The sequence below is a fragment of the Triticum aestivum genome, chromosome 5B (genome assembly GCF_018294505.1).
Source record: "Triticum aestivum cultivar Chinese Spring chromosome 5B, IWGSC CS RefSeq v2.1, whole genome shotgun sequence".
Classification (NCBI taxonomy): domain Eukaryota; kingdom Viridiplantae; phylum Streptophyta; class Magnoliopsida; order Poales; family Poaceae; genus Triticum; species Triticum aestivum.
In genome coordinates, this window is record NC_057807.1 from 712,821,986 (window position 1) to 712,834,428 (window position 12,443).

A 12,443-nucleotide genomic window follows, 5' to 3' on the forward strand; every position below is an offset into this window, starting at 1 on the left:
ACAAGAAATCCAATGATGAAAACGGTTCGAGATTTGGAGACACTGTTTAAGGGAAAAAAATATTTTGAATAAACGGATATAGGAAAAAGGGAAACTTTCAGATTGCAACAAGTGGCATACATACAGTGCGCTACTTGTCCCAACCTGATGAGGTGGGAGTGACCTTTGCAAAAAGTGCTCCTTATTTAGTGATTTCACGAGTTCCATCTTTATTTTGGGCCCGATTCGACTTATGCCCTGCAATGTATAAAGCCCAACTCTCATCGAATAAAAAACTAAACACATTGAAAAAAAAGCTCAACTCCGCCCTAAAATAAGCCCAATGATTTTTATTAACACTAGTAGACAGGATAAATTAACCAGCTGAGTCAATCCATCAAACGATGCAAAGGCCGGGATTACACACATAATTTAAATAAATGATGATTGATAGTTTTAAATACCTAGAAACATTTGAATTAAGTGACATTATTTGAGAATGCGTGAATATCTTTTTAAATACATGATGAAGTGAACATTATTTGATAATGTGTGAATATTTTGTAAAATACTTGAACTTTTTTAAAATATATGTGAACATTTGTTAAATTTATATGAACATGTAGAGAAAACAATATAAAAACGATTTTTCTAAATTTAATGGACACTTTGTAAAATATGACAACAGTTATTTAAACTTACATTGGCAAAGGTTTGCGTTTTTATTATTTTAACCAGATTACGTAACATTTTATCATGTTTTTCTAAAATGCATATACATTTGTAACATTTATAAATAAATAAATATATATAAGGGGAAAAGTAAAGAGAAAAACTATGCTGCCTCGGAGGTGGCCTATTTTATTTTATTTTTTGAAACAGGGGCGAAAGATTTGACTCATTGATTAATTAAGAAGAGATAGGTGGCCTAGTTTAGGGAACATGTGGGCGAGCTGGACATATTGCTTGCTAGAGGCGAGACATAGTGCTAACGAATCTCCTTTTCAGGGCCAAGATGGTTGCTCACCCACACAAAAAGTAGCTGCTAGCTGCCGCTTGAACATAATTTTTTTTAAAGAGGTCAAAAAGAATCAAAATAAAATACTCGAGGAAACAAGGAAAGAACTCTCCCAATAAAGTCCAAGACGAATCTAAAATCATTTATCATCTTCTAATTCGTATATGGAAGTTGCAGTAATGATTGATAACAATCGGTTCATATATAGCTGACTGACAGACCAAGGAGTAGAGCAGAGCTGTCCCTTATAAATGATTTTACAGAACATACATGGATGAATAAATATATACGTATATTTTTTGGACATACATGGCTGCTCCCAGTCAGAGTGAGTTGAGCACGGCAAAATTAGACAGCCGACAGTGTTTTGCAAGTTGCACAGCCAGGCTGAAGCATCATGAAGCAACTGACTAGCAAAGCACACCCCGGTGGTATTTTGCACAGGCAGGTTAAAGATGTGCGCTATCTGGAACTTCAAGACAATTCATAGCCACATTAACAAGTATACAAAGTAAAAGCAGTGACACAATACACAAGTTATATGACTGGATGAATGAAGCATTGCCAGGGAAAAAACATATGGCTGAGTGGAAACTAATTATCTTACTTATGGGGTCGGAGCTGACGACGGGGAATCATCGCGTTTATTCCACAACAGTGGAGTAGAACAACATTAGTCAGTCAGCTTCTTGAGAGCTGCTCCTCCATCAAAACATGCTCCTTGAGAGCTTGGTCCCAAAGAAACTGCTCCCTCGAATAGGCTGCTTCCTTGGTCTTCCATGAGATTCGGCAAGTCTGGAACAACGATGTAGGCCTGCACGCATGCTTGACTAGGTCATGTGGATGACAGGTGGATGTTATGGCGCAATGAAAAACTGCCTGCTTGAAGAGATGAATTTTCAAACGTTAATCAAGTAGCAAAAACAGACAAGAGAAGTCCCTTTAATTAGTTTTTCAAGTTAATTAGTTCAATTTCTAACTGTTCACAAGATTAGCTACAACTAAGCCTGCATCTTCATCTAGAAAAGGCTGAACTTATAAGAAAACAACTAGATATGTTTCTGCCCTTGAAAAACTGTATAGAAAGAAAAAAAAGTTCTAATGCATGGAGTAGAGCAACACTTGGAAAAAGAAGGCTCCCGGCCGCTTACCTCCTCTGCAGCAGCAGCTGGGACCAACTCCAGCACCGAATGAGTATGAAGTAGAGCACCACGCCTCCACATATCTTGTAGTAAAGATGGAGAGGTGGCTGGGGGAAGATGGCCTCAGAGAAGGAGCTCTGCCTAAGAGACCAACAATTTTGTACAACAGCTCAGCGGAATACGACTTTGGGGATGTGACGAATCTTGCGGGCATCCTTCCCTCGGCATCTTGCAATTAGACTCGAACATCGAACAATTCTAAGTAGCTTCAGAGCAGAGAGATTCTGTATGCTTTCAGGCAAACATGTCAGGCTGGGACAATCTGTGATGAAAAGTTCTTCTAGAGAAGTCAACTGTCCCAACCATTCCGGTAATATCTCCCGGCCTTTGCACTGTAGCAACCTCATTTTTCTAAGAGCGGTGAGATTCTTCATGCTTTCGGGCAGAGATGTCAGCTTGGGGAACTCTTTGATTCCAAATTCTTGTAAAGATCTCAACTGTCCCAACCATTCTGGTAATATCTGCAGGTCTTTGCAGTTTATCAACGTCAGTATTTTAAGAGCGGTGAGGTTCTTCATGCTTTCAGGCAAAGAGTTGGGGCAATCCCAGATCGTAAGTTCTTCTAGAGAAGCCAACTGTCCCAACCATTCTGGTAATATCATCAAGTATTTGCACTCCAACATCAGTTCTTTAAGAGCGGTGAGGTTCTTCATGTTCAAACATGACAGCTTCGGGCAATTATATATATGAATGACCTCTAGAGAATTGAGGTGACCCAACCATACCGGGAGTGTCTCCAGGTCCTTCAACGACATCAACATTAGTGACCTGAGAGAGGTGAAGCATCCTATGACCTCTGGCAATGTCCTTAACCCACTAACAGAGTTTACCTCAAATTTCTCAAGGGTGGGAAAGTGTTGAAGTCTACCCCACTTGTCTTCAGAGAAACTACAGTTCCTTAGAACCATCACAGAAGGACAAATGAAAGATGCGAGGTTGCCAAATCCTCGGTCCGGCAAAACTGTCTCACTGCTGCTCAAATCCCAATTCATACTTCTTGGGGGATATGGTAGGAACTTCAACTTCGGACAGTCTACTATACCCAAATAATGCAAATTAGGAATTAGAAACTCTTGGTTTTCTTCACTTGTCTCTGTTGTCCACCATTCCTCCAAGTTCTCCATCAAATTCAATAGCAGTGCTCGTAGTTTCATACAAGTCCCGCCCTCTCCATAGAATTCCTTACCAATTTTCCTGATGTTGGGAATGTTTCTCAGCCACAACTTTCTCAAATTTGGCAGTGACCCAAATGGAGGAAGACAATCACATGCTTCCAAACTATCAAGAGTCAGTTCGCTGAGAAAAGGGAGGTGAGACGAGATCTTTAACATCCACTCAGGGAAATCCTTGCTCCTATACCCAAGTAGCCAAAAGTCTTCAAGAGTGCGAGGAGGCACGAGCCTGTGCAGCACAGATTGATCTCCTTCATTTTCCCAGTAATGACCTCCTTCATTTTCCCAGTAAAGCTTTAGTACTCGAATATCTGATTTATCATGCAGTTTGACTCCATCTGCATCTTCTGGATTCTTGACATTCTGGAGGCCTGAAAGTATCAATTCCGAACAAGTATCAGCTCCCACAAGATCCACTATATCACTGCATCCTCTAACCTCTATCTGATGTACATCATGTATATTTAGACGCTTTCGAACGGCTGAAATCTTCTCAAGCAGCAAAAAAGTTCCCATATCCATCACAAGCTGGGTTAGACTAGTCATGTCACCAATGCTATTGGGGAAGTCAAGCATACCTAGAAGGCCATTCATGTGCAGTATTTGAAGCTTAAGGTCACCAAATGAGGAGGGGAGCTCTTTGAGCCACATACAGTATGACAAATAGAGATGCCTCAGCTTAGACAGCTTGCATAGTGACTTAGGCAATAGTTGGAGCTTAGAACAACTTGTTAGGTTCAAATATTCAAGCTCGGAGCGCTCATCAAAACATTCAGGGAGTTCTTGGAGGTTGTGACAATCAGAAAGATCTAGGTGTTTCAAACAATTAAGTTGGCAGAATGATATTGGCAGCATTAAAACCTTGAAGCAACCAGAGAGATTCAGGAACTCAAGTTTCCGAAGGTGGCCGAAATCAATTGGTAGGTTTTCTAGGTCATGGCAACTTGATAGGTTCAGATTCTTTAAACATGGAAAGCTAACACTGTCAGGTAGTTTGGCGAGCTTTGAACAACTTGACAAGTTTAAGAATGAGAGTTCAGGAAGGCTGCCAAATTCACGAGGGAGCTTTTGAAGAGCACAACAATCTGACATGTCCAGGTGGTGTAAGAATGCAAGGTCACAGATTGATTCAGGCAATTCTTGGAGTATACAACACCCGGACAGGTTGAGGAAAAAGAGTTGAGATAGCTTTCCTAGTGATGCAGGCAGCTTAATGAGGCTGCTACTGCTAGATAGGTCCATATAGCAAAGTTTGCGAAGGCAACAAATACTGTCAGGCAAGGTTTCAAGCAAGGAATTGGACAGAATAAGAGTTTCCATGTTTTGAAGTGCATGAAAATTCTCAGGAAGTGATGCTATTGGCAATCCTGTCACATCAAGATACCTAATTAGCTTCAATTGATTAATGGAAGATGGCAGCACCACGCTACTTGGAGCAGATTGACATTTAGCTGAATGTCCACTTAGGACCAAGACACGTATGTACTTGGACTGAGAGAATGCCTTTTTTGGGAGTTGCAGTCCCCCCAAATCCCGAAAGTGGAGGGACCTAAGCTTGCCTGGAATATGTTTGAAAATCTTGGAATCATTCTGGAAGTTGTTTAACTGTGCATGTCGGCAGTAACGAGCTCTGTTCCAGCTGGTGCTTTTGGTAGCATCCAGATCAATGAATTCATCAGCAGCGATTATTGATACAAGATCATGCACCAAATCATGCATGACAAGTTCTTGAGGAGCTTTGAAATGCAATGTACTTCGAGTAACCTGCAAAGAGAAATGTAAAGACCTTGAGAATACGAAATGTTAAAGTGTAGTTAAGAGAATATGAAATGATAAAGTGGATCTTTGTTCAAGAAGTGTGGAGTCCTTATACATAACAAATATCCTTAATACAGTTCTTTTACTAGAAACAATGGATTTTCATAAATTGTTTTTATGCCATTAAAATTGGGATAACTACAGAGCATGTAACAAAGGTAATAATGCATATGCTGTATACGAGGAATTTTCATACATATTTGTCTTGAAATGTTTTCTGAATTCTATAATTTCTCTGGATATCAAGTTTGACTTGTTTACTAAGTATTTCACTAAGTTTCAACCAATTTGAAACCATACGTTGCGAAGTGCAATGCAGAGAGGCTTTTTCAAGTCCAGGACCTCTTGGCACAAGTGCGGAAGACTTCACCAACTCTAGCCTCCAGAAATAAAATCCAAGTTCTTCCAGAGATCCCTGGGCGCAACTTGGCCACTAGAGCTTTAGACAAGGTTCAAATTGATACTACCAGATGAGGAAATTTTAAGTTCTTCCAGAGATCCAAGCTCTTCCAAAGAATTTCAAGTGGGGATCCCCTTCCCGCCCCAAACTCCCAGTTGATTGTTCAAAAAAAGTTGCCTGTATTGGAGGCAAAATAATCAAGCGGGTTGCCTAGCGGACGACCATGGGAGGAGTGTAGAGACGTGCATATGATCACTCTCACACGCCACCGAATGTCCTTTAACTGCAATTTTCTTTATTTTTATAATCAGTGCATTAACATTTAAGTTGATGCAGGTTTGTTCCCTTGAAACCGTTCTGTTCTAAAGTTCTCTAGCAAATGATATCGTCTGGTTCTAAGTTAAGCAATATTTAGAAAGGCTATTTCCTAGAATTATAAAATTAATATACATGTAGGGGGTTGCACCGAGAGAAGTGTACCTTCCTTTTCCAAAAAGAAAGTGGTAGGTTGTATAGCCACAAATTCCCACTAGAAGAAAAATAATAGCACAAACATAATTTGGTGGATTCTTAACTAGGACTGAATCATATTATTGGATATGTGTGTGTGTGTGTGTGTGTGTGTGTGTGCGTGTGTTTGTGTCTCATATCTTACTATTTTTATACCAATTTTTGTGTAGTGAATCAATATGAACATATTACTCATATACCAAAAGTAAATTTGAAATGTAACAACATAAAAAAACCTCAGGCTTAAAAATAACTTATATATATATGATTCAAAATTGATAAAAAATATATTTAGATTAATATATTGATGAAATATTAGATTTCAGTTCTGTGGCGCACAATCTAGACATTAGATCCAAGAATCGAAGGACAGGCAATAATAGAAAACTAAAATAATTTGTAAACTAACATAATCAAAACAAGTAAAGTACAAAAGTGAACTTATCAGTACTAATAACAATTTAAATTTAGCAATAGGTATATTAAATCATAACAAAAAATAAAAATCAAAGTGTAGGGCCTGTCTAGAACAAAATAGTAAACATTAATGGTATCTATAGGAACTAACCGAAGTGGACTCTGGAATGCGAAGAAAAGACATCCCCAAAAGGTAGTTGATGCACCTTTGACCATCGTGCCTTCAATTGATGTATCCAAGTGCACTCCATTGCTGGATTATACGATTGCTATCCATGACATAGCCCTTGGGGAAGGCTGCCAAGTACGTGAAACACATTTTGAATTCTATCTTCATGTAGTAATAGCTCAGCATTAGCCTCTCTAATGTTCCTTTCTGATGTCTTTCTTTCAAACCCAAATTAACCTTAGAGTCTCTTATATCTTCCCATGCATCCACAGTCCTTAGCTCCGACATCACTTGCCCAAGAGCATTTGCCACGAGCGGTAAACCCCCACACTTGTCTGCAATCTGCTTTCCAATTTCTTCCAAGCCATTGTGGTCATCATCAGGCCCAAATGCCCTTTGCTTCATTAATTCCCAACAGTCACCAGGTTCCAAAACATCCAAGTTGATTTCCTGAGACTCAGGAACCAGGAAAATTTTCTTTTTATTTGCAGGAGAACCGGTGCGCAGTTTTTGCACCACACTCAGATTTCGAGTAGTTACTATAATCCTGCTACCCTTGAGGCCATCCTGCAACATCTCCTTCAACCTTTCAAGATTATGTCCATCTTCTTCCCAGAGATCATCCAGAACAATCAAGTATCTTCTAGCAGCAAGTTCTTTTTTCAAATCGCGGCTGTCAAGCTTTATATTGCTTTTCATCATGCTTTCCAGGATGTCCCTCTCAATTTTTTGCAAATCAAATTCCTTGGACACATGAACCCAGATTGAGATGTCAAAGACGCTGGCCCTCTTGTCAGAAAGAACTGATTCAACTAAAGTTGTCTTGCCTATGCCACCAAGGCCAACAACTGGAATGATGGAGATATTCCAGTCAGCTTCTTCACTTGTGACATGGTTAGCTTCTTCATTTGCGAGTAGCAGGCTGATTATCTTGTCCTTCTCGACACCCCTCCCCACCATTCCAGACTTGATGTCATCACCATTCGAGTAGGCTGCAAAAGTATCATTGTTCCTGCTCCCTTCTGCCTTTGCTGCTCGAGGCACATGATTGACTGTCTTCTCGTTCTTGACACGCCTCTCGGCCATTCGGGTTTTGGTACCATCACCATTCGAGTTGGCTGCAGAAGTACCATTTTTCCTGATCCCTTGTGCCTTTGCTGCTCGAGGCACATGATTGATTGTCTTGTCCTTCTTGACACCCCTTTCCGCCATTCGGGTTTTGGTGCCATCACCATTCCGGTTTGCTGCAAAAGTATCATTGTTCTTGCTCCCTTGTTCCCTTGCTGCTCGAGGCACGTCATTGAGTCTCATTTTGCCCTCCTTTTCAATCTCATCTATTTTCTTCATCACGTTCTGCATCTTGTGGGGCATGGTTATTCGCTGCAGGCACTGATTGTTTCTGGAAAACCATATGCTGACCTGCAAAAATCACATGGATTAGCTACAGGTCGACTCTCATCCGAGAAGAAGGCTGCACGTACGTCATTTAGATATTCCCTCTGTAACTTAGTCATAGACTCTAAAAACGTCATATGGAAAGTTAGAGAGGTCGTAAGGTATAAACAAAGATGGGCTATATATGGCATAATAATCAGATACACAAAGGCATTTGCTCCAAACACGATACGATAATCAAAGAACTGGCCGCGGACCTTTTATTGATTAGATAGGCCTATTTTTGAAGAAAATTTTCGATTCAGATGTCAGTCAGGCGCTGGCGCCGCCGCCGCGCCGACGAGATGAGCGAGAAGGCTGTCTCCTGAAACCGAGACTCTGGTACTCGGTGCTTCTCGCCACCACACCCGGCCTAGGCCGTGCTTCTGCTTGAGAATCGCCGGATCTGGCATCCTCAAGATCCCGGCCGTGCTCGTAACGCCGCCATGGAACTCCTCTACAACTTCCCGGCCACCAGGTCAAAACTGAAGATCCCGCCACGGTTGTCGCCGCCACCACCTGACTGACAGCCCCTAGACCCGCCGCCCACGAAGAACCACATATATATACCTCACTGCCAGCACGAGCGCCGCGCCGGCGAGGTGGTGCGGCCGCCGCCGCCAGTGTCTGTCAGGTCCCGGAGGGGATCGACAACTTTTTTTTTTAAGGATTAGAATTCAGAGAAGATTCACGAAGTAAATTGCTCGCTGAGAAATGGTGTGGTGAGATCTCAGCCGTCCGTTGAGACAAGTTGCTGCCGATCATTGGAGAACTGAATAAGATGAAGGAGAAGAAAGAATAGGGGAGCCCTACCCGACGGATCCAACAAAAACAAACAAAAACAAAAACGAAAAAAACGCAAGCCGCCGGCCGGGCGGGGATGAGAGGGGAAGATGATTTATTATAGTTACCGCGGATTGGGTCTTGTTCATAAGCTCATTGGCGTCAAGCTCATCAAGCACGTCCTCCACGTCGTACACGACGCGCTTGAACTTGGTAAGCCACCGCTCGTATACTCTCCCGTGTACTCCTCCCCGGCGCGACTTGTCGTCGGCGTCGAGCAGCACGGCCTCCAGATCTTTCATCTTGTCCTCCATGTCCAGAATGTCCTCTCTGTACCCCCACTGCAGAGTGATCTCCGACGCCGCGTACTCGCCCAGCTTGCCCACGATGTGTTTCGCCACGCCACCAGCAATCACACCCCCGAGCCCAACCATGGCTGACGGCTACCCAGCCAAGCCAAAGCTATTGCGCGCTCTCTGTATCTGTGTGTGTGTGTGTGTGTGTGTGTGTGTGTGTGTGTGTGTGTGTGTGTGTGTGTGTGTGACGAGAATGAACGAATGGAGTAGTGCTCTCTGAATCGAAACAAGAGTTCAGCCAAGTAGAGCGATAGTAGGAAACTACACAGACCGATTAAAATATGGTCGGGCAAAGCAGCAACGAAAGATGAATTGAATATGCTGTGTCCCCAATGGCGAAATACTCACCAGCCCCGCTTACTTTTTCAGCGAGCATGATGGTCTACAAACCCATGTTCCTCTCCACTAGTTGCAACGACACCCTGTTCACTACTCCCTTCGTTCCTACATATAAATCTTTGTAAAAAAATTCAATTATAAACTATATACGGAGCAAAATAAGTGAATCTACACTTTAAAATACGTCTAAAAACATCTATATGTGATCCATAATGAAATCTCTATAAAGACCTATACTCCCTCCGTCCGGAATTACTTGTCATCAAAATGGATGAAAATGGATGTATCTACAACTAAAATACATCTAGATACATCCATTTCAATGACAAGTATTTCCGGACGGAGGGAGTATTTAGGAATTGAGGGAGTAGATGCAATTTGTCAGAAACTCATGTCCCTCTCCACTCACCTGCCTTATTTATAGTTTAGCATCAGTAGTTATGTACTTCCTCCGTCCGGAAATACTCGTTGGAGGAATGGATGTATCTAGATGTATTTTAGTTCTAAATACGTTCATTTTTATGCATTTCTTCGACAAGTATTTTTGCATGGAGGGAGTACTACTCCCTTTCTCCCAAAATAAGTGTATTTGATTTACTGCAACTTGTATTATGGTATTTTTATTTATACTACTCCCTCTGTTCACTTTTATAACACCTTGAAGACATTTCAGACAATGTACAAAATAGTCCATTTTGAGTTGTCTGAAATGACTTACAAAAGTGAACGGAGGGAGTAGCTATATTGCTCGACTACATGTCGACTATCACAACAGTCTATCGGTTTTATGAATATGTGATGCAAATACCATACTTTTACACTACTCACCCGTCAAGTTCAGCATTGTTGTTTCCCATAAATTATAAATATATTATATGTGCCTTAAAAATCTTGAAACATCAATCAATCAAAACTAATAATAAAGGTATGGTCACACGTAGGATGGATACTGTTACAAGAGACACCCAACATAAAGAAATGCACTCTTACTACCAACACTCCTGAAAAGACACAAATACAAAAATGGACTCTTGCTCTCATATGAGACCTTCATTTTTGTAATTGTCACAAATAGACAAATGAGGGATGACACTCCAGCTCAAAAGCTTGCTATATGTTTCAGCTTCATGCATCCAACCGACTCCTATCGCTTGAATTACAACATACATGATCGAGCAAGTCAAACTACGAAACATATCAGCCTGGTCACAATGGGGAGGAACTTAGGAGTAACATCACATACTCCAATACAACTTTACTTATGTGGCAATATTTAATGAATAGAGAGGTGCTTGTGGTAACTAGCTAAGGGGGTGTTTGGTTCAGGGACTTTTTAGTCCCAGAGACTAGAAAAAGTCCCTAGGAACCAAACGGAAGGGACTTTTTCTATAGGGACTAGAAAAATACTCTACTAGAGTCTTTTTTGATTAGTCCCTGGGACTAGAAAAAGTCCTAGGACTTCTGAACCAAACACCCCCTAAGTTACCGGAACATCACACACTCCAAGAAACAATAAGTCTATAACCTAATAAATACATCGTTGCATGACACTACATAAATGTTCCTACCCACTATGGAGGTAGTAATATAGTCTAGGGAAGTGTGTAAGTTACTAGCTTATGTTCTTGCCCATTGTGACCAGCCTCACCCTCATACCATATTTATTAATTCTACGACTGCTTACGGTATGTTGTGAAGTTCACTGATCAAGCTACTTGGACTCTTTGCGGAAAATAACCGTGCTCCATCCCGATGTCTTGCAAACACTAGATTGTCGTAATTCATTAAAAACACTAGATTGTCATGAGCCCCCCCCCCCCCCCCCCAAATGCATGTTGTGCAAGAAGCTTAATTTTCAATTATTTCTACATTGCCGCCTTGTTCTTCAAAAAGGAGGGTTGACCACTGACCTCTGCTTTAGTTCATGCACATATCCTTATATATTATTGATTACTGAACAATGCCAATCAAATTATATCATCAATACGAACAGGAGAAACTAGAAACTGATGCCATCAAAAAGGGATATGACTGGCGACTCCCTACAATTCGGCCCTGAACCCTATAAGACCGAAAAATGAACAAGCACACAACTCCTAGAGAACGCCTTCAGGAAGCATTCACCACACATATGCACTAATGTTGACATGTCCAACCAAAGGTCAAACATGGGATTTTCATCCTCGAAGTCAAGCTTCGAGCCGACACTTTCAACATGGGCAGGACGCAAGTATGTCAACATTCCCTCATGATCTTTGGCAGCTGCGAGGGAAGAAGAGAGGGAAGTGGAGGGGTTTTGGAGAGGAGAGGGGAACCTCTTTGTCTGTCCACTAAATCCCAGTGGGCCCTTCACCTTGTCTCCTAGTATGGGAAAAATTGATACTTGTGATGTCCCACACATGTGAACCCACAATGTTCTATGGTTAATCAAGGTGATTCGTAGTTGATGGCATCTTGTAAAGTAAACTAATCCAGCTACTTGGAATCTTTCCGGGAAATGACCATGATGGATTCTGATGTTCTGAAGCTAGTAGTAGCGCGGGTGCCTGCGCTACTACTACGGCGCTACAGCTAACTAGTAGTAGTAGCGCGGTGCATCCCGCGCTACTAGTACGTGTGTTAGTAGTAGCGCGTGTCTGTGCGCGCTACTACTATTAATTTGAAAAACCAAAAAAAAAAATCTCGACCCCATGACGCGCGCACGTTGGCCAGGAGCAGGGAGATCTCGGCCATGACGTGTGCCTCGTGAAAGCCGTCGAGGGCGGCCGCGGAGGCCAGCCCGGCGTGGGCCGGGAGCTGGAGGATCTGCATCTTGGCATCGTGCATGGGGAGCAGCACCTCGCGGC

The 12,443-nt window shown here is 41.9% G+C and overlaps 1 pseudogene; it reads right to left on the minus strand.

Annotated features, from left to right (window-relative positions):
- Nucleotides 1-1,078: 1,078 nt before the first annotated feature.
- Nucleotides 1,079-9,446, minus strand: LOC123114489 (disease resistance protein RGA2-like; annotated as a pseudogene).
- Nucleotides 9,447-12,443: the final 2,997 nt, after the last annotated feature.